The following is a 21,435-nucleotide window of genomic DNA, read 5'->3' as shown; positions in this document are numbered from 1 at the left end:
GTGGAAGGGGCAGTAATACCCCATTAGTCTTAGCACAGGCTGCTAGGGAGCTTAGTGGGTCACTACTGCACCTTCCACCTATTCTGGCAGTGTTTCTCCATCTCCTATTGCCTATCAGAGAGAACGTCCCATCATTTCTCAAGTCTCTCCCCAAATCCAAAAGATCTTGTTAAACTCAAGGGAACAGTGGCCCTACCTGATACCGTCCAACCCAGAATAAGGAAGCTTAGGGAACACCCCTGTCAAGGTCCCTCCCCCACTCTGAACTCTAGGGTACAGATGTGGGGACCTGCATGAAAAACCTCCTAAGCTTATCTTTACCAGCTTAGGTCAAAACTTCCTCAAGGTACAAAATATTCCACCCTTTTGTCCTTGGATTGGCCGCTACCACCACCAAACAAATACTGGTTACTGGGGAAGAGCTGTTTGGACACGTCTTTCCCCCCAAAATACTTCCCAAAAACCTTGCACCCCACTTCCTGGACAAGGTTTGGTAAAAAGCCTCACCAATTTGCCTAGGTGACTACAGACCCAGACCCTTGGATCTTAAGAACAATGAACAATCCTCCCAACACTTGCACCCCCCCCTTTCCAGGGAAATGTTGGATAAAAAGCCTCACCAATTTGCATAGGTGACCACAGACCCAAACCCTTGGATCTGAGAACAATGAAAAAGCATTCAGTTTTCTTACAAAAAGACTTTTAATCGAAATAGAAGTAAATAGAAATAAAAAAAAAATCCCCCCCGTAAAGTCAGGATGGTAGATACCTTACAGGATAATTAGATTCAAAACATAGAGAACCCCTCTAGGCAAAAACCTTAAGTTACAAAAAAGATACACAGACAGAAATAGTTATTCTATTCAGCACAATTCTTTTCTCAGCCATTTAAAGAAATCATAATCTAACACATACCTAGCTAGATTACTTACTAAAAGTTCTAAGGCTTCATTCCTGGTCTATCTCCGGCAAAGACAAAATATAGACAGACCCACATACCCTTTGTTTCTCTCCCTCCTCCCAGCTTTTGAAAGTATCTTGTCTCCTCATTGGTCATTTTGGTCAGGTGCCAGCGAGGTTACCTTTAGCTTCTTAACCCTTTACAGGTGAGAGGAGATTTCCTCTGGCCAGGAGGGATTTTAAAGGGGTTTACCCTTCCCTTTATATTTATGACAACCCCCATAAGACAATAACACAGATATATCAGGGATATTCCTGGCATCAAGTGAATGAGAGTAAGTTAAACCAGTGAAACCAACAGGGACTATCCCCTTGCCAATCACTGCAGAGTCTGGTTTATGTAACTATGACATTCCAGCGTGCAATCCAGACCAGGGAGGGGTTATGTCACCACCTGCCCTGCAACCTCAGATGCCTCACAATCCTTTGCTGCTGTAGCTCCCACCTGGGCCACTCACAAACAGCCAAACAGCATGCAGGTCACACCCCGAGTGTCTGTGTATAGCCACAGACCTGGTCCAGCAATTCTGCCCCACAGCCTCTCAGCAAACACCAGCCACACTCTGGCTTCCAACAGCCTGGGTTATTATTTGCAGGGTGACCCCCAACACACTCCCAGTCTCAAATTTTCCCCAAAAAACATGTGTTCTGCATTCTCCAGCCCTGCCCTGGACAGTTCAGATATTAAAGGTCCATTGTCTCTCTAAAAGGATCCATACACAACAGTTTGCTACTTTAAATGGAGTTACCCAAACAGTTCACAACACTGGATTAGTTTTGATTCAAGAATAAAACAAATGTATTTTACTACAGGGAGATAGGTTTTAAGTGAGTATAAGTATAAGGCATTAAAGTCAGAAATGGTTACAAGAGAAATAAAGATAAAATGATTCCTAGTATTAAAATTTAACAAACTAGACTTAGTTCAAGGTGAAATCCAGTAAAAGCGCTGACCAAATTCTCAGGCCAGGGGCTGCTCCAGAAGTCCAAAGACTGCTTCTTTTGTCGTCTTCGGTGAAGGAGAGAGAGAGACGGCTATAGAGCAATAACTTGGGGTGTTTTTACCACTCACTTTTATAGTTCAGTCACCCTTGGAAATGCATTTTCCTCAGGGTTACCCCTAAATAAAGTTCATTCCTGCTGTGAGGACAGAGACAAGGTATCTCGTGGTGAAAGAGGTTCCATGCTGTTATTTGCTAAGATGCTGATGTGTTTGTTCCTACCCCCTCACCCCACTTCCTTAGCAAAGAATGGACACCTGACAGATGATTGCCCATCAACTTTGATGACACCTGGCTAGAGGGGTCAGCTTGTCCTTTGTCTTTGAGAAACCGATTTACCCAGAGTGTCTGGTAAACACGCTTCAGTTATGTTCAGCTTATGTTCATAACTTTATGCATAATGTAGCTACACACATTTTATCATGATATTATTGACCAGTGAGTTAACTTTCAAATGATATCTTTCAAGGCATATTTTGTACCAAGATAATTACAATTGTGTGTAGGGTGTGAATACAGGGGTTCATTTGGTTATAGTAACCGACATGAATCAAACCTCAGAGGATTTATTACACGTTAACCTGACTTTGGAAACAATTTTGGAGACTGCACCGTTAAAGACAGTCCCCACAATGCCATTGTTGGTCATCAGGAGACTGGGTAGTCAAGGAGAGAGTCTGCTGTGGTGAGAGAACATTTAAGGGACTTGTCAGTTTTTCCTGAGTGAACAAGATTAGCTACTCCACCTGTGAGCCATGGAGATTAATTGATGTCGAGCTGAGCCTTGACTCAGCAGGCTAGGCAGTGGACAATGGCTAGTGTTAGGACTGATTGCTGCAGGAAGTCTCCTGGAGGCAGCAAGCCCTAATTGTGACCATGTGAACAGTAATGCCAAGGTTACAGCATTTCAGGAAGTGTCGGAAGAAATAGGCTCCTTGAGTGAGACTATTCAAGATTTTATCTTTTCCTCTTCATCTGCAGTGCCCAGGGAAGAAAGAGAAACTGTCTACAAATAGTGTTTAAATCTGTAATACCTTTGCGCTACCCTGTCATCAAATGGCTACTGGGAAAATAACTAGACCAAAATGAAGACTTGAAAAGGATTTTTATAGTTTTTAAAAGGTCTTTCTCACAAGATGTCTGCCTTTTATTTCAAAGACAGCACTGTGCACTGATGAAAAGTGTTATGAAGGCAGTAGCTAAATAAAAACCCCTCATTTTAAAATGGGCAGAAACAAAGCTTTAATCACCATCATTATTTACAAAGTAATGTCTCTTTCCTTTTATTTAAGGGTGTTTTGTTCAGTATTTGCTGCATAACTATCTCCCGTTTGACTTACTGGAAGATTGTGCTAAATGTCAGACTATCTCACCAGACTCATAAAGGCTGCCATAGTAAGCAACATTTTTAGCTTTGAATGGATAAAACAATAAATAAACTAAAAGTGAACATTTTGACATTAATTGAAAAAGGTGCCTGCTTTTCTAGTGTTGTCAGATTCATGTCTGCATTAAAAAAAATAGATTTATTACCCCATATGATAACCTTTAAGTAATTTTATAGTATTTTACAGCTTTGTTACAGTCTCGTAATCAGAATTTGGGCTGAAGGAAACGATAAGTAGAGCGTTCCTCTCTGTATATTCTCTGAAGTTATGTTAATTTTGATTCTTATGGAATCTTCTGGGGCTGAGCTGGTGAGGGGTCTAGATGAGTGGGGTATTTACCAGCATCAGCTCATTTTCGGTCATCCTCCCCTTCCTCCCTTTTTTTAAGAATTCTGGTGGCAATTATAAGTTTTCTCAAACAAAGTCACACGTGAATATTTCCCTGATGAGGTTAAAGGTCAATTTGCTTGTCGTTTCTGTGCTTCATTAAAATTCTGTGTCTGTGCTGTGTAATGTGGGTAATATTAATTTTCTAAACATTGATGTACAGCAGCTGCTAGCTAATTTCCATAATGGTGCTTCTATTCTAAGAGCATTAAATCTGAAAAAAGGTAGATCCAAATGGAAAATGTGTAGATGGTTATTGGCCCCCTGCCAAAAAGATGTTCGGGGATGTGAAATTCCTGGAATGACTAAAGGTATGTTTTGATCGAATATTCATATTCTGAGCCACATGTTGACAATTTTACTGTTTAATGAAAAAGAGGATGCAGATAGAAATATTGATACCATGGCTCACATGGGAGTTTACTTTTGGAAGTTTTTTGTAAAGAAGGGTGTGTTGTTAAAGAGGAATTAAGAAACTATTTACATATGTTCAAAGGAGTAAGCAAAAGTGTTGGAGCCTCGAGTTGCTTCCCATGGTAAAGGAGCATAAGTCATGATAAAATGAATGAAATCAGGAGGGCCAAATCGCACCTGGAGCTGCAGCTAGCAAGAGATGTCAAGAGTAACAAGAAGGGTTTCTTCAGGTATGTTGGCAACAAGAAGAAAGCCAAGGAAAGTGTGGGCCCCTTACTGAATGAGGGAGGCAACCTAGTGACAGAGGATGTGCAAAAAGCTAATGTGCTCAATGCTTTTTTTGCCTCTGTCTTCACTAACAAGGACAGCTCCCAGACTGCTGCGCTGGGCATCGCAACATGGGGAGTAGATGGCCAGCCCTCTGTGGAGAAAGAGGTGGTTAGGGACTATTTAGAAAAGCTGGACGTGCACAAGTCCATGGGGCCGGACGAGTTGCATCCGAGAGTGCTAAAGGAATTGGCGGATGTGATTGCAGAGCCATTGGCCATTATCTTTGAAAACTCGTGGCGAACGGGGGAAGTCCCAGATGACTGGAAAAAGGCTAATGTAGTGCCAATCTTTAAAAAAGGGAAGAAGGAGGATCCTGGGAACTACAGGCCAGTCAGCCTCACCTCAGTCCCCAGAAAAATCATGGAGCAGGTCCTCAAGGAATCAATCCTGAAGCACTTACACGAGAGGAAAGTGATCAGGAACAGTCAGCATGGATTCACCAAGGGAAGGTCATGCCTGACTAATCTAATCGCCTTCTATGATGAGATTACTGATTCTGTGGATGAAGGGAAAGCAGTGGATGTATTGTTTCTTGACTTTAGCAAAGCTTTTGACACGGTCTCCCACAGTATTCTTGTCAGCAAGTTAAAGAAGTATGGGCTGGATGAATGTACTATAAGGTGGGTAGAAAGTTGGCTAGATTGTCGGGCTCAACGGGTAGTGATCAATGGCTCCATGTCTAGTTGGCAGCCGGTGTCAAGTGGAGTGCCCCAGGGGTCGGTCCTGGGGCCGGTTTTGTTCAATATCTTCATAAATGATCTGGAGGATGGTGTGGATTGCACTCTCAGCAAATTTGTGGATGATACTAAACTGGGAGGAGTGGTAGATACGTTGGAGGGCAGAGATAGGATACAGAGGGACCTAGACAAATTGGAGGATTGGGCCAAAAGAAACCTGATGAGGTTCAATAAGGATAAGTGCAGGGTCCTGCACTTAGGACGGAAGAACCCAATGCACAGCTACAGACTAGGGACCGAATGGCTAGGCAGCAGTTCTGCGGAAAAGGACCTAGGGGTTACAGTGGACGAGAAGCTGGATATGAGTCAGCAGTGTGCCCTTGTTGCCAAGAAGGCCAATGGCATTTTGGGATGTATAAGTAGGGGCATAGCGAGCAGATCGAGGGACGTGATCGTTCCCCTCTATTCGACATTGGTGAGGCCTCATCTGGAGTACTGTGTCCAGTTTTGGGCCCCACACTACAAGAAGGATGTGGATAAATTGGAGAGAGTCCAGCGAAGGGCAACAAAAATGATTAGGGGTCTGGAACACATGACTTATGAGGAGAGGCTGAGGGAACTGGGATTGTTTAGTCTGCAGAAGAGAAGAATGAGGGGGGATTTGATAGCTGCTTTCAACTACCTGAGAGGTGGTTCCAAAGAGGATGGTTCTAGACTATTCTCAGTGGTAGAAGATGACAGGACAAGGAGTAATGGTCTCAAGTTGCAGTGGGGGAGCTTTAGGTTGGATATTAGGAAAAACTTTTTCACTAGGAGGGTGGTGAAACACTGGAATGCGTTACCTAGGGAGGTGGTAGAATCTCCTTCCTTAGAAGTTTTTAAGGTCAGGCTTGACAAAGCCCTGGCTGGGATGATTTAATTAGGGATTGGTCCTGCTTTGAGCAGGGGGTTGGACTAGATGACCTCCTGAGGTCCCTTCCAACCCTGATATTCTATGATTCTATGATTCTATAATGCACTCAGCTTTGAAGTCAAGAATAACCAAATATATTACCTTCACATGCCTCATGTATTTTCATGTCCACAGCTTCATTATACTAATATCAATAGACAGGCCTTACTTGTAACTGAATAAGGCCCCATTCCTGCAATAGGATCCAGTGAATGGCCTCTTATGCCTGTGCAAAGTTCCAGGCTCTGCCCAAGCACATCTGATTGTAAGATTGGGGCCTAAACTGATTAACTGGCCAGTATTTTGCCATTGCATCCACTTATGATACTTCACTCATAATTGTTCAAACAAATTTTAACTCATGTGCTGTTCATGAACTGTGGCCATTTAGTCATTCATTGCTTCCTCTGTGTGATTGGTCATTTTGGTCACAATCACAATGTGATTGCGATAGGCTATGTGTAAATATGGTAAAGAAGAGAAAAGTCTGGTGAAGGCACTAGGCTATCGGGATTGCTCCATTGGGGAAGGAGTGGCCAGGGCACCCTGCAATCCAATTGTGCCATTTCCCATCATTGACACACCCTCAACCCAGCTACATCAGCTCTATGCCCATCATGGATTTCTCAGTGCTGGTGGAATCCTCAGCTGCATGTCTGAATCAGTTTTAAGTGCCCTTTCTGCCTTTAGAGTAGTGCAAGAGGGACTTAGGGAGGGCCAAGGATCTGGTTCTGTAATTGCATGAATTTCTTACCTGTGAAAACTCAATCTTTTGATTTCACCATTTTAAAAACAGAGAGGGGGAAAATGGTTCAAGTGTATTTATCTGCACTGACTTAAACACACCTTTGAATGTGTCATCCAGTGAATGTACATTCCACTGCACCTTAGGGAACATGCGGAATTTGAAAAGAATATCACTAGGGCCCAAATGAAAGGACAACAATCCTTCAGGACCCTTCTGATATTGTGTTCAAGCTAGAGTGTGACATGGACTACATGTCCATAAAGGGGAGTAACAAACACTGCCTTTACACTGGGTGCCAACTACCCAAACCCTAGGACAGAACAAGAAGATGTAAGTGGGTCCTCCCTACCTGTTTATTCCCCCCAGAGCAGTTTAGTGGAGAACAGGCAAAGACTTTGTGTGCAAGCCAGGACAACAGTTGACTAAGGGGGAGGATAGGATAGAGGTCTATCATATCATGAGTGGTGTGGATAAAGTGAATAAGAAAGTGCTATCAACCCCTTCCCATAACACAAGAACCATGGGTCACCCAATGTAATTAGTAGGCATCAGGTTTCAAACAAACATAAGAAAGTACTTCTTCACACAATGCACAGTCAACCCATGGAACTCATTGCCAGAGGATGTTGCAAAGACCAAAAGTATAACGGGGTTCAAAAAGAATTAGATAAGTTCATAGAGGATAGGTTCATAAATGGCTATTAGCAAAGATGGTCAGGGACACAACACCATGCTTTGGGTGCCTCATACCTCTGAGTATCAGAAACTGGGACAGGAAGACAAGGAATGTATCTGTTCTGTTCATTCCCTCTGAAGCATCTGGCACTGGCTCCTGTCAGAAGACAAGATACTGGGCTATATGCACCATTGGTCTGACTATATGGCCATTCTTGTGTTCTTATGTTTAGTTGAGCTGGCACAGTGCAGAAGATTGTAATTTGCTACTGGTATAGACCAGTGACTAATTACCACTTCCCTTCCCCAGAGCAAGTGGGGAGCAGGGGAAGAATTATGGCTGCCTGAACCAAAAATCTGACTCTAGGCTTCCTTGCTAAGGGCTGTGTCTAGGGGATACAATCTAGTTCTTGGATGCTAGTGTGATAGGTGCCTTAAAAATACGCGAGACAAATCTTAAAGGGCACTTTGATTCTGATTCAGCAAAGCACTTAAGCATGCACTTATGTCTCATTGAAGTCATTCAAATATGGGTCAACATATTTTATTTTACATCTTTCCAAAATCTTTCTGGAAGGAGATTAATCATAAGGATTTCAGTCCAAAAGATGCTATTTTAGGAAAGTTACAAGTTACTCTAAATAAGGGCTTAGCATAAAAATGCCTTCTCAGCTGTAAATTGCTACTGGGACACTATAATGTATGAAATTAATTACTTTGCTTTATCAAGGTGAGCTGCATCTCTCCCCCTGCCCCTAGAGCATCCACTTGGTTTTAACCCTGCTAGCAGAGCCACATAAATAATTAAACCTGCACAGCAGAATGGGTCTTTAAGAAGCTGACGATGGAAAGACTTGCATGCTAAAAGCATATGTTATTGTGCTGTTATATTTAGTACTTATGTTGCACTTCATCTTGAAAGCTCTTTTCGAACAAAGTAATTGGGCTCCAGTGCTGCAAATCACTATACCTGGGGTACATCGCTGCACCCACGCATAGCCTGAATGACTTCCTGGGGACACCATGGAGGTCCCCATCGAGCAATTTGCAAGATCAGGGCCTTAAGTTTCTCAGCACTCCCGTGAGTCAGGTTGGTAAATGATACCCCCATTTTACAGATCTCTCAGTGAGCGCATCTCTTCAGTGACTAGCATGGGGGAATAAAAATAGGTCCTATAGGAATCATTTGTGCTAAGAATTAATGAGCTGGCCATGTCTTGGCATTCATTGTATAAGTTGTGATCTTGATCTGTTAAAAATAAATGCATTATGAAGGGGGAGTGAGAACATGGTTTTGTGTTCTCCATTAAAAATGTTGTTATGGTGCTCTGTGTTCTGTTGCACATTTTATTACGATAATAAGTTCAGTAAACTACATCTGGCTTTCCTGAAGGCTGTCCCCTCAGGTTAAGCATGCTGTCTAAAAATATATCCTTTATATTTTTTTAATGTTCCTCCTTTTTATCTTCCTTTTGATGCCTCTTTATTTGAATTATTTCTCTTTTTTAAGATTACATTAACACATTTTGTTCTTAATTCTATAATCTTTTCAACTCTGGCCTCCTTTGTACTGTGTGCTTTTGTACCCTTTTCTTTTCAAGTCCTTTTCATGTTTCCTCCCTTTTGTTTCCCCCCCCTCCGGGAGCCTTTATTGTCATTTTATCCTTTATTTTTAGATTTGCACTCTACAGTGGGAACTAGAGCTAAGAAAATGGAAGAGAAAAGAGCTGCATAAGGCAGTGTAGTGAAGAGCAGTATATTGTGCCATAGAAGAACATAGGAAAGAAGGCACGGTAGTGAGTTCTGAATATTTCTGGTGTCCAAAGTGGAATATGTTTGCAAAAGAAAACAGGGACATTTCATAAAATAAATAAAAACCCTGTGTATAACTATTACTTTGGCATTATAAAAATGCCCTAAAAATGGGGTTGTTGCACTGTGCTGAATTCCCCATTCAATGCGCTGAGTCAAATTTACTTTTACACAGATCAGAAAGTGCTTGCCTGAAGGGTCCCACTGAGTGAGGCAGATAGTGACAGTGACTAATTCTGGTTTGTGCTGGACGCTGACTCACTGTTCTATAAGTTAACACATTATTGTTTAAATGTGTTAATGCTGACTTATAAAAAGATTGCCTGTTTTGTATAAAGATGTGTAATGCCAGCTGTCTTTTATATACATCAGCATTTGCTGATAAAGCCTGTTTTCAACAGAGGAGACAAATGTGGCCAAGCAGTATTAGGAATTTGACAGATTGTTGCTCTTGCCACTATTAAACAGGACTATCTCTATACATGTCAAATCTCTTTCTCTGATTTTTTCCCCCTGCTGCAACTAAGGATCACAATAGAGGCTTTAAATTACTAAATTGATCTTTCCTGGGTGAGAGCAATTTGTTCTCTAAGAGGTTGATCCTGCAAGGTGTGGAGCATTTTTGATAGGTACTGTGTGCCCTCAACTCCTATTGACTTGGATGGAAGTTTGGGGCACTCAGCACCTTGCAGGATTGAGCCCTTTATATATGGTCACCTCTACAATCTAAGAGACATTATTTATTCCTTTGTATAAATTCTTCTTGTGCCCTTTCATAAAGCATTGTTCTGTTTCAGTAGGATTCAATATGTGTAATGGCTGGGTCATTACACATATTGAGTCTATTTCCCCAGGCTAAGTATCCTCACACCTTCTTGTCAACTGTCTAAGTGGGCCATCTTGATTATCACTACAAAAGTTTTTTTCTCCTGCTGATAATAGTTCATCTTAATTAATTAGCCTCTTACTCCACCTTTTCATGTTCTCTGTATGTGTATACATATATCGTCTTACTATATGTTCCATTCCATGCATCCAATGAAGTGGGCTGTAGCCCACGAAAGCTTACGCTCAAATAAATTTGTTAGTTTCTAAGGTTCCACAAGTACTCCTGTTCTTTTTGCGGATCTAACACGGCTGCTACTCTGAAACCTGTCATTAGCTCCCTTAGCTCTGGGGGCATTTCCAGATGTACTCTGTGTGACGTGTAATTTCACACTTTTCTGTGCTTCCTGTTCCCCTCTGACCCGTAGTCTGTCTTGGTTGTTTAGGGTATGTGCTAAGTTCCCTCTAAACTGTGCAGCCATGCAGTAGCCTATTAAGTGCCGCCCAGGCGCTCAGGGCTCCGGTGGGGAAAGATGCCTCTGCCCCAGCCCCGGATCTGCCACGTCAGGGAGAGGCGCCCTTCCCCCAGCCCCAACCCAGTCCTGGCCCGGACCTGCCAGGGCCGGGGTGAGAGATGCTCCTCCCCCGGCCCCAGCCCAACCACGGCCCGGACCTGCCACAGCCGGGGGAAGAGGTGCCCCTCCCCCAGCCCTGGCCTGGACCTGCCACAGCCAAGAGAGAGGTACTGCTGTGGGGAGAGAGAGCTGAGGGGAGTCCTCCCTCCCTGCCATAGCCCCAGGGCAGCCTGCACCCCAACCCCTCATCCCTGGCCCCAACCCAGAGCCCACACCCCCAGTCAGAGCCCTCGCCCCCCTGCATCCCAACCCTCTGCCCCAGCCCTGAGCCTCTCATCACCAGCACCATCCCAGAGCCTACACACCCAGATGGAGCCCTTATCCCCCCACACTCCAATCCTCTCCCCGAACCCTGAACCCCACCCCCACCACATGAATTTTGTTATGTGCCACAATATAGAGTTGATGTGTCACACATCACCTCCATACTGGTGCACATAACAAAATTCATTCCATACATGGGTGGGAAAAATTAGAGGGAACAACAGTATGTGTACACTGCAATAACATGATACGATTGCAGTTTGGGTAGACATACCCAAGCTAGCTATAATCTCTCTAGCTTGCGTCCCGGAGCGGTGCATTTGCAGCAGTGTGCAAATGTGTGTTAGGGTATAGATATTCAGGACTGTCGGTAAAGGCCTATACTTTAAGAATTTAGGTATATGTTTATCATTTAGCTAGTTATAGAGGTATAAAAGAAAGAATCAAAATCACTGTCTGCCTGTGTAAGGGCCTTCTCTCACTGTGACAGTCAGAGGCCCTGTGCTTAGGCTAAAGCCTTTGGCTAAGCAGCAGAGGCAGCCATAAAGCTGGGAAGCGAAGGGTCACATCCTCACATTCCAAACTCGTCACATTGAAATTAGGTGCTATTGGGCTGTTAGGAATACAGTCCTGTCCTGATAATGCCTATCACCACCAGATAAAGATGGTTAAAGAAAACTTAGTTTGATAGCATCCTGTCTGGAAAGAAATCACTTCTCAATAGTTGTGGTTGTGAAATCCTCATTTCTGTATGTTTTAGCTTTATGGCCCCCATTTTTCTATTGTTAATCTGTCTGGTTCTCTAATTGTTTCTGTCTGCTATATAATTAATTTTGCTAGGTGTAAGTTAATTAGGGTAGTGGGATATAATTGGTTAGAGAACTGTGTTACAGTATGTTAGGATTGGTTAGGTAAATGTCAGTAAAATGATTGGTTAAGGTATAGCTAAGAATATTGCTATATAAATTAGGGGCAAACAGGAAGTAAGTTGGGATTCGAAAATAAGGAAAAAGGAACTTGGATTTAAGCTTAGTGGAAGTTAACCCTAATAAACATCGAATTGTTTGCACCATCGTTGCTCTCTGTTCATGTGAGAAGGACCAGGGAAGTGAGGGTGAAGGAATAAGCCCTCTAACATGCACTTCAGTGTGGGCTGTACAAACCTGCCAGGAACCCTGGGTTAGCCTGCACTGAAGCGCACTCTGCCATGGCTCCGCTACTCTGGGCCCCAAGCCAGCTCGATTAAAGCTAGCTCACATATGTCTACACAAGCTGCAATCGCACCCCATGATTGCAGTGTATCCATATCCTGAGACTGTACATTCTTTGGAGCAGGGGCTGTCCCTTAGTACGTGCTTACACAGTGCCTAGCACGAGAACCTGATTTTAGCTGGGACCTCTAGGCATTACTGTAATCGAAATAAGAATACTGAGATGAAATACCAGTATGCCACTAACAGGTAGCCTCATAGATGAAGCTACGCCTTAAAAACCATTCTGTCTGTATCTAGGTATTGTTATATTTCTCTAACATATAACAGGTTCTTTGCCTAAGGCTGAACCCAACTCCCATTAAAGACAAAGGGATTCTTTTCATGTACTTCAGCAAGAGTTACATTGCACTTCTCAGCAGTAGATCTCAAAGTTCTTTACAAAGGAGGGTCAGTATTATTATGCCCATTGTATAGGGAAACTGAGGCATTGAGAAGTGACTTGCCCGTGGTCGCTTAGCAGGCCAGTGGCAGAGCTAAGAGTAGAATGCTGGTCTCCTGAGTCCCAGGCCACTGCATTATCCTGTAAGCCGCACTGAGTGGGCCTTTTTACAATACAGTTTGAAGTCCTACCTTATCCAAATTGGGAATAATCTCTGAAGCACATTATATTGCTTGAGGAAAAATCCTGGTAATACAAATAATCCAAACTATTATTCCACTTTTTTTATTCCCAGAAAGTGTAAATGTCACACATGGGACAAAGATTTTGGAATTTGTGTGTTCGGCTTTGTCACCAAGAACTTAGGTGCAAAAACGGAGGGTGCGGGGGGAAGGCTTGCTGCATTTTGTGGCCTGGTACACATACAGCAAACCAATGAAATGAAAGGCACACCACATGTTTTCCTGTCTGTTGTGGTGTGTCTCTTGGGCTGTGCACTGGGTTGGCAGCATGTCACAGCTCCCAAACAGGTTTGTGTCATGCCTTTCACCTTATTGATATGGATGCATCACACTACAAATTGCTACAGGCGCTCACACAGTGTGAATAAACAGTTCCTATTCTATTGCATTCTCTGACATTTAGTGATATAATACAGAAAACTATCCCCATATTGCTAAGCTTATGTTCAAAAGATAATGCAAAATGCAATTATACACATATATACTATTTCTGCAAATGCTTATCATAAGTGGTATCTCTAATCATTAGAAACTGAAGAGTGATTTGAGGAAAATGTATAGTTTCCCTTCAAATAGCATGAGATGTGGAAGCATTATTTGATTATTTATTAGTATCTAATCTCTAACTCCTTATGTCTTTTTCCAAATGGGTACAGATAAACAATTATGGATGGATATGGCTAGTATTTGAAGATGTTATACATTTGTCCTAAAATACCTCATTTTTCCCATAACCAGACCCCTTTTTGAGCCGAACCACAAATCTGTGAAAAGGGAGATTCATGCGCACTGCAGCATGAAAAAATATGGAGTATTCTGACAAGCATAGAATAAGATCAGCAGTTTTATTTTTCAACCACAACTTTTTAAATTTCCCTACATACCATGAATTTTGAAAGAAATGCACTAGTCACACACAGAAACATAACTTCCCCTTCCACAAAATTTTGCTAACTTGAAACTTAAGGTTTCTTAAGACTAGTTTCTGACAGCAATGTAAATACTAAGCAAGGAAATCATAATGTAAAGCAGCATTTACATCCAATGCAATACCAATCTTCAAGCATTGGCCTCCTGCCATCCCACTACTCAACCACGACAACATGATACGACCCTCTCAAACATGCTTGCTTTCAATGCAATAATGGGAAAACAAGGTTGGTGTTTTTGGCAGAACAGAGGTGTGGGTGGGATACATGATAAGAGGGAATGCAATCAAGTGAGGAGGGGCAAAGTTGCAACAGAACTTAAAAGTTGGAAAAAATTTGAACTGGATCTGGTGAAGTGAGGGAAACCAGTAAAAGAATTCAAAGAGGGTTCTTACCAGCTGTGTTTTATAGGGCTCAGACAGGAAAGGGTATTATCGGTGTTTATTAATTATGTTGTATTTATTTTTTATTCTGTTGTTCAGTGCCCCAAGTGTTTTAGCTGGTGCAGAGGGAATGCAATATAATAATAAAATTATCAGTAATATTTTTAGGATTACTTATGTACTGATTTATGATGGCAATTTGTTTGCTTTTTTTAAAAAAGAAAAGGAAGTCAATAAAAACAATGCTGCCCAAAGGAAGAAAGATAAGATGACGGTTTATCAGCAATCCCGGATTTCAGCCAGCTGTCATTAAGAATGTCTCCTCATCCTGTGAAGGGCTTTGTAGCTGGGTCAGGGCCACTGAAGCCTATGACAAGGTTGCTAAGGTAACCACTATGTCCTAAGATTCTTCTTGTGCATCAAACTTTCATCTTGCTAAATTTCTATAGGCAAAGCACTGTGAGATGAATGTTAATATGCTGTACAACTGGAACAAGTAGGCTAAAGTGTCTTTGAATTACTGAGCCACAATAATATACATGGTCTCTGTGTATATAATGTCTTCTGCAATTTCCACAGTATGCATCCGATGAAGTGAGCTGTAGCTCACGAAAGCTTATGCTCAAATAAATTGGTTAGTCTCTAAGGTGCCACAAGTACTCCTTTTCTTTGAGCCACAATAGTGTGATATAGTTGATACATTGTGCATTTTGTGTACATAAATATAGCATATAAATAAATACACGTGTGGAAATGTATATGCATTTGTCTTTGAGCTATGCCACACTGCTCTGTAATAATATTTTACAATTGTGTAGTAACTTTCTTTACAAAAGCTCCCAAGGTGCTTTACCAATTAAGGGCCTGATCCAAAGGCCATTGTTGTCAATGGAAAGGCTCCCACTGACTTCAGTGGACTTTGGGAAAGGCCCTAAGTCATGCAGAACATTGAAATGCATCCATCTCCATGATAGAGGACAGCAGCCAGATCAAGGATTTGAAAGCAAAACCCTACTCTTAAGGAAAGGGGAATAAGCTCTTTACCATCCTCATAGAGCAGATGGTAAAGATAAAACATACAGAAATGAGGGTTTCACAACCACAACTATTGAGAAAGTGAGCTGTAGCTCACGAAAGCTCATGCTCAAATAAATTGGTTAGTCTCTAAGGTGCCACAAGTACTCCTTTTCTTTTTTCTTTTTACGAATACAGACTAACACGGCTGTTACTCTGAAACCTATTGAGAAGTGATTTCTTTCCAGACAGGATGCTATCAAACTAAGTTTTCTTTAACCATCTTTATCTGGTGGTGATAGGCATTATCAGGACAGGATTGTATTCCTAACAGCCCAATAGCACCTAATTTCAATGTGACTAGTAAAGCACACTGTACTCCATTTATCTACCTCAGAAAGTTGGAAGGGTTGAGTTAACACTGCTGGGATTTGAACCTTGTTTCTAGGGAGCATAGATAGTTCAAAGCTGCTTAGACTACTAACCATCCCCTCTGGCTTAGTTCATTATGCAGTGGAACTGCTTATAGCGAACTCTGACCTATAGTGAAATTTATAGTGAAGTAGGATGAAAACCCTGAATTTTTTTCAGTGCTGGTGCAGCTTGCTAGTTAAAATGTAATTGTTCTGCAAAAAATAATTTACAGAATTTTTCACGTTAACTATATCCACTTGTGGCAGTAGATATTTTATTCTCATTGCACATCTTTTTTACCTGACTGGGAAATTGGGCCAAGGAAAAGGTCACTGTTAGGACAATTTGCATAAAGGAGATTGTAGGTATCTTATTAAAAGCACACGCACAGAACAAAATCCTTCACAAAACTGTTTTAACATTAAGGAAAGGGGAAAATCACTTGTGCTGTAAAAAAAATCTACATTTCCCCTATATTTTTAATAATCTGCAAATTCTAAACACATATTCAAAAAATATCATTCTGTCTTTTTCTGAGATAACGCTATCACAGAACAAATGGAGAGGGTATGTCTTCATGACAGAGTTAGCTCTGGCTATACCCTGTGTGTTGCCTCTAACTCCCTAATATCCATACAAAAAAACCGCTGAGCCAGGCTTAAGGGTGCTTTAAACCTGGGCTAGCATACATGACTGTGGGTATAGGTTTAAGACCAAGTTTCACCTCAACCTTGCCTGCCAATCAGCCTGATTTGTCATGAGGATGCAAGCTGATCAAGCCCAAGTGCAGACAGTCCTCCAGTGTCTTCCTACAATTTCACCTGGGCTGTATTTTCTTGACCTCTAACTACTCCTCTCTTTTGCACCAGAAGTCACCTGTACAGGCTTGGCTTTTAAACCCCATGTTTGCCTGCTACATTTCTGCTGCACTTCCACAGCATCTGAACCAACATGCTGTCTGAGAAATCCTCCTCTCAGCATGCTGCCAGTTTGCCAGAGGCTGACACCGAAGTTCTAGGGACTTGGGACGATGTATCCAAAAGTCAGTAACTCTCTGAGGAAATCTCCAAGAAGCTGGCAGAGGAGGGGACTGGGCAGATGAAAGAATCTCAGTGCAGGGACAAAATCAAAATGCTGTACACCATACTCCAGAAGACTAAGGATCACAATGTCACGTCCAGCAAATCACTTAAAATATGCTAGTTCTTTGATGGGCTGGACTGACTGCTCTGTACTGCCCAGAGCATGGACCCTGCCTTCGTGATGGACGCACTTTTGGAGGAAGAAGAGGTAGAAAGAGAGTGAAGCAGCTGCAGCAGGGGCTGAGAACAGAGGTTGTAAGGAACATGAAGGTGATGCTGTCCTCCACATTGCCAACAGATCTGAGGGACAATCAGGACTTTCTCAGATTGAACTCCCAGGACCTCTTCGGCAATAACGCACCAGGCAAGACAGGTGGAGGAACCAACATCCCTGCCGATAAGAAGCAGGAGACATGTCTGTTATTGCTACTGAGACCTTGTCTACTCTACCATGGTAAGTCAACCTAAGTTATGCTACTCCAGCTATGCGAATAACATAACTGGAGTCGATATAGCTTAGGTCAACTTACCATGGTGTCTACACCGCACTGCGTCAACAAGAGACACTCTCCGGTCAATTTCCCTTACTCTTCTCATTCTGGTGGAGTACCGGAGTCGACTGGCGAGTGCTCTGCCATCGATTTAGCAGGTCTTCACCAGACGCACTAAATTGACCACCACTGCATCGATCACACAGCATCAATCTCCGGTAAGTTTAGACATGGCTTAATATTACAACAAAAGGGGGATGGTCTTTGCCTGTTTATAACTGATCTCATAAATTATGGTATGTGGTATGGGCCAGGCTTTGCCTGCTAAACTTCTCCTGAGGGTAGAAGACTTTTCGTTTGCCCTGGTCCCACTTTCTCTCCATCCCTCCACTCCCTTTACCCTGTCACATGCCATCCAAAGTGCATTCCAAGGGGGAGAAATAAACTTTAAACCTGCAAACAGTGAGGTATGGTGTCACAGCATACAGTGCTGCATATATGCAAAACAGGGATTATTAGTACAAGCAGAGCAATGCCCACAAATGAAGGGATGCGGGTGGCACAAGCATCTATATTTTGCTGGATGCTTTTTCTCACACTGACACTAGCATTAAAGCATTCTCAAAGGCAGCATGGATATTAAGTCTACTGCATGCCCTGTGTTGTTATAGAGTCCATATTGCTTGCAAAGTCTCTCAGTATAACAGGTTTTCTGAAGGGCTGCCCTTGGTGCAGGGTGGGAGGCATCCTAGTTCAGCATCCTGGTAACGTTTGCCCAAATTCTACACCACTCCTGTGTTATAATAGATGAGAACCTCTTGTACAGAAGGAATTGATAATGATCAATGAGATTTTTCAGCAGAACAAAATTGTTGTGACCCCCTTTGTATGTCACTAGACACTCCCTACCCCAAGAATTAATTTCCATATCAGTCACAAGTCAATGAAATATCTCCCTTTCTAACCTTTCCAATTGCTTTTGTACCCAACTTCTTAAAACTAAGGGTATTTTTCTAGTTGCATGTATAACTGGTTTCTTTGTTTCATTTAACTCTATTTTATATATTATATCCAATTTACCAATGCCAATGGATAACTGTAATTTGATGGTCTATTTCCAGTGTTTTGGAATCCTGAATAGTCTGAATTCTACCAATTAGATGTAGTGCTAAACATATTTCAAAACCTGATATAGAAATACCTTGTCCCTTAACTATTATAAATCTTATGATTTCTAAATTATCTTTAACTTTGACCTGTAATATTGTATATAAATACCCATAACAGGAATTTTTTCACCACTACAAGATTGTAAGTTAATATGTATTTGTTCTCTGACTACAGGTTTTACTTTTAGACATCTTATATTTTCTTCTGAAAATACATTAGCATCTGTATCTATTACTTACAAAATAAATGTTCCACGAGTAACTGTTCAATCCTCCTTGTAATTCACCGAGTGACTCTGTTTTAAAATACCCAGAAACAAATTTTCTCCATCTGCAGTGTCAGCTCTGTATTTCTTACTCAGTATTTTCTCTGAAACTTTTTAATTTTGAACTAAATGTATATTTCTAAGTTTTTCCAGACCTTTCTGTTTACAAATGTTTGTGAAATTATTCTGATTTTTTGCAGATATGCCAGGGTCAAACATATGCTGGATATTGTCTAGGTAGGTGCCTCCTTCCACATCTAGAACATTCTTTCCTATCCTCATATGTTTTAACTTAAATACCTTCATTCTGTTTTTCTCATACACTTCTTTTTTACTTTTTCTTATTTACTTTTTCTTATTAAGTGCATATTCACATCAGTTTGTTTTCTTTCTAAAATGTGCAGTCGTTGATGATTAAGTTTGGTAAATTCTCACTGCTTTTCCAGATTTAGATCTTAGGTTTTTTTCTTACACTGATAATCTGTTAAACCCCTTGCAATTTGATCTCTTATTGTTGACTCAGAGATTCTGGAAATTACATTCTGATTTCTTATCTTAAGATCAGTTAAAAATTATTCAAAAGTCTCTTCCTCCATTTGATTCCTTGAGTGAAACTGAAATCTTTCAGATGTCTCATTTCTTTTTGGTAAACAGTATTCCTCAGTTTTTTTAAAGACAAAGTCATAGTCAGCTCGTATTGTGACGTTAAGCTCAAATGAATTATATAATGAAATTGCTTCAGTACCAGCAATATTAAAAAGGACGGCAATCTTTTGTTCATCTTCCTTATGAGTAGATCCAGATGCCCTGAAAAATAACTCAGATTCTTTTTTAAACCTTTTCTGCAGCATTTCTTGACATTTTTAGAAATGTGGGAATTCTTAATTGATCCATCTTATTTCATTCAAACTTGCTTTTCACTTCTGAGTAACTTTTACCTCAAGGTTTGTTTGTTTGTTTTTTTAACTTCTTCCAGTTCTTTTTCATCACTTCCTTCACTCTTGGTGCCATATGTTGTTTGTTTATATTGGAGTAATCCACTAGTCTTAATAATAATTCATTGCTAAAAACTTAACAATCTTTACTGGATACATAGTGAACATATATACAGAGCAGCAGACTGACTTAAGTGAAATCAGTCTAACCTAAAACCAACTGCTTTCTCCAGATGTCAGCTGCCACACCCTGGAGAGTCTATTCATTATCTTAGCGCCACATTAACACTACATTTGCTTAAAATAATATTAAGAACATCACTAGAACCTGGGTTTTTTGTTTATGTAAACAGCATGATTTGTCATTCATTTGGAGTAATGGAGAACCTGGCCACTGTACCCACAGAGCAGAGAAATGCAGACAATTGAGGCGTCCATGTACTTATGAGGAAAAAGTTGCACCCTTTCCCATGCTGTGACACCAAAAGTTAAAGTTTTTATTCCACTAGAAAGAATAGTGTACTGTTTCAGTGCTTTTCAAAGATATCTACCCCAGTCCAGATGAGGCATGCCCCCAGGATGTCCCTGACTGTGAGCAAAAGGTGCAAGAATCAATCGGGGGAAAGAAAAAAAAAAAAAGGCCAGAGACGAGCTGCTGCTAAAGATATATAGGGCCTTTGCCAGCAGGTCACACCAACTCCTGGAGTAGGACAAGTAGAGCAAGGTGTGATGGGACCTCTGGGGTACAACCTGGAACTGTGGGGCTGCTGTGCCCTCTTAACTCTCCAGCCTGGGCTGTCTCTCAAAGTGCTTTGCTAGTGACAAACAGTAAACCCCTCCAGTTGCTATTATCACTCAGCCACCAACATACAGAGACACCCCACTAAGTTGTGTGAATGCTCTTCAAGTCGCTCATGAACTATACAGAAGGTGACACTAGCAAATCCCCCCAGCCCCTAGCTTTGCACCCCAGAAATGTACTTTCTCTTGAACAATGCAAGGTCATTAATTAGCCTGCCACTTCATCAAAAGACAGTGGACATGCACCGGCCTTTGTAATCTGAGCAGATTCCCCAAGCACTTTAAACAAACTCACTGGCTAGGATAAAACATTAAAATAAGTTTATTAACTACAGAAAGATAGATTTTAAGTGGTAAGCATAAAGGTCAGCGACAGTTACCCAAGAAAATAAAACATGCATTCTAAATCCTAAACAGTTTCTCACTCCACTGGATGTTGCAGGTCGGTTACAGTTCTTAATACACAGGCTGAATTTCCTTCTCAGCCTGGGATCAATCTCCTCAGTTCAAAGTTTTTGTCCTTCCAGCATTCTTGTTACCTTCAGCAATAGTGGTTTCATGATGCCACTGTCCCTTATTTTATACTCTCAATTCATGTCCCTGGAAAGACACTGGCCTAGGCATGTCCTGGTAGGCCTTGCTGAGTCACAGAGTTGAGCAATTCCCATTTTGTGGTGCTTGCTCAGGTGCCTCCTATAGAATTCAGAGTAGCAGCCAGGTTAGTCTGTATTCGCAAAAAGAAAAGGAGTACTAGTGGCACCTTAGAGACATCCGATGAAGTGAGCTGTAGCTCACGAAAGCTTATGCTCAAATAAATTGGTTAGTCTCTAAGGTGCCACTAGTACTCCTTTTCTTTTTCCTATAGAATTGTAAATCTCTTGTTTACCATTCCCTTGCTGGTCAATGGCTCTTGGTTACTTAACACCCATTTGGGTGTGGATCACCAACTTTATTGTCACTGGAGAGCTAGCAGTGAGCGTCTCCCAAA

Source organism: Natator depressus, chromosome 1 (genome assembly GCF_965152275.1).
Source record: "Natator depressus isolate rNatDep1 chromosome 1, rNatDep2.hap1, whole genome shotgun sequence".
NCBI lineage: Eukaryota > Metazoa > Chordata > Testudines > Cheloniidae > Natator > Natator depressus.
This window is presented reverse-complemented; position numbering follows the sequence as displayed.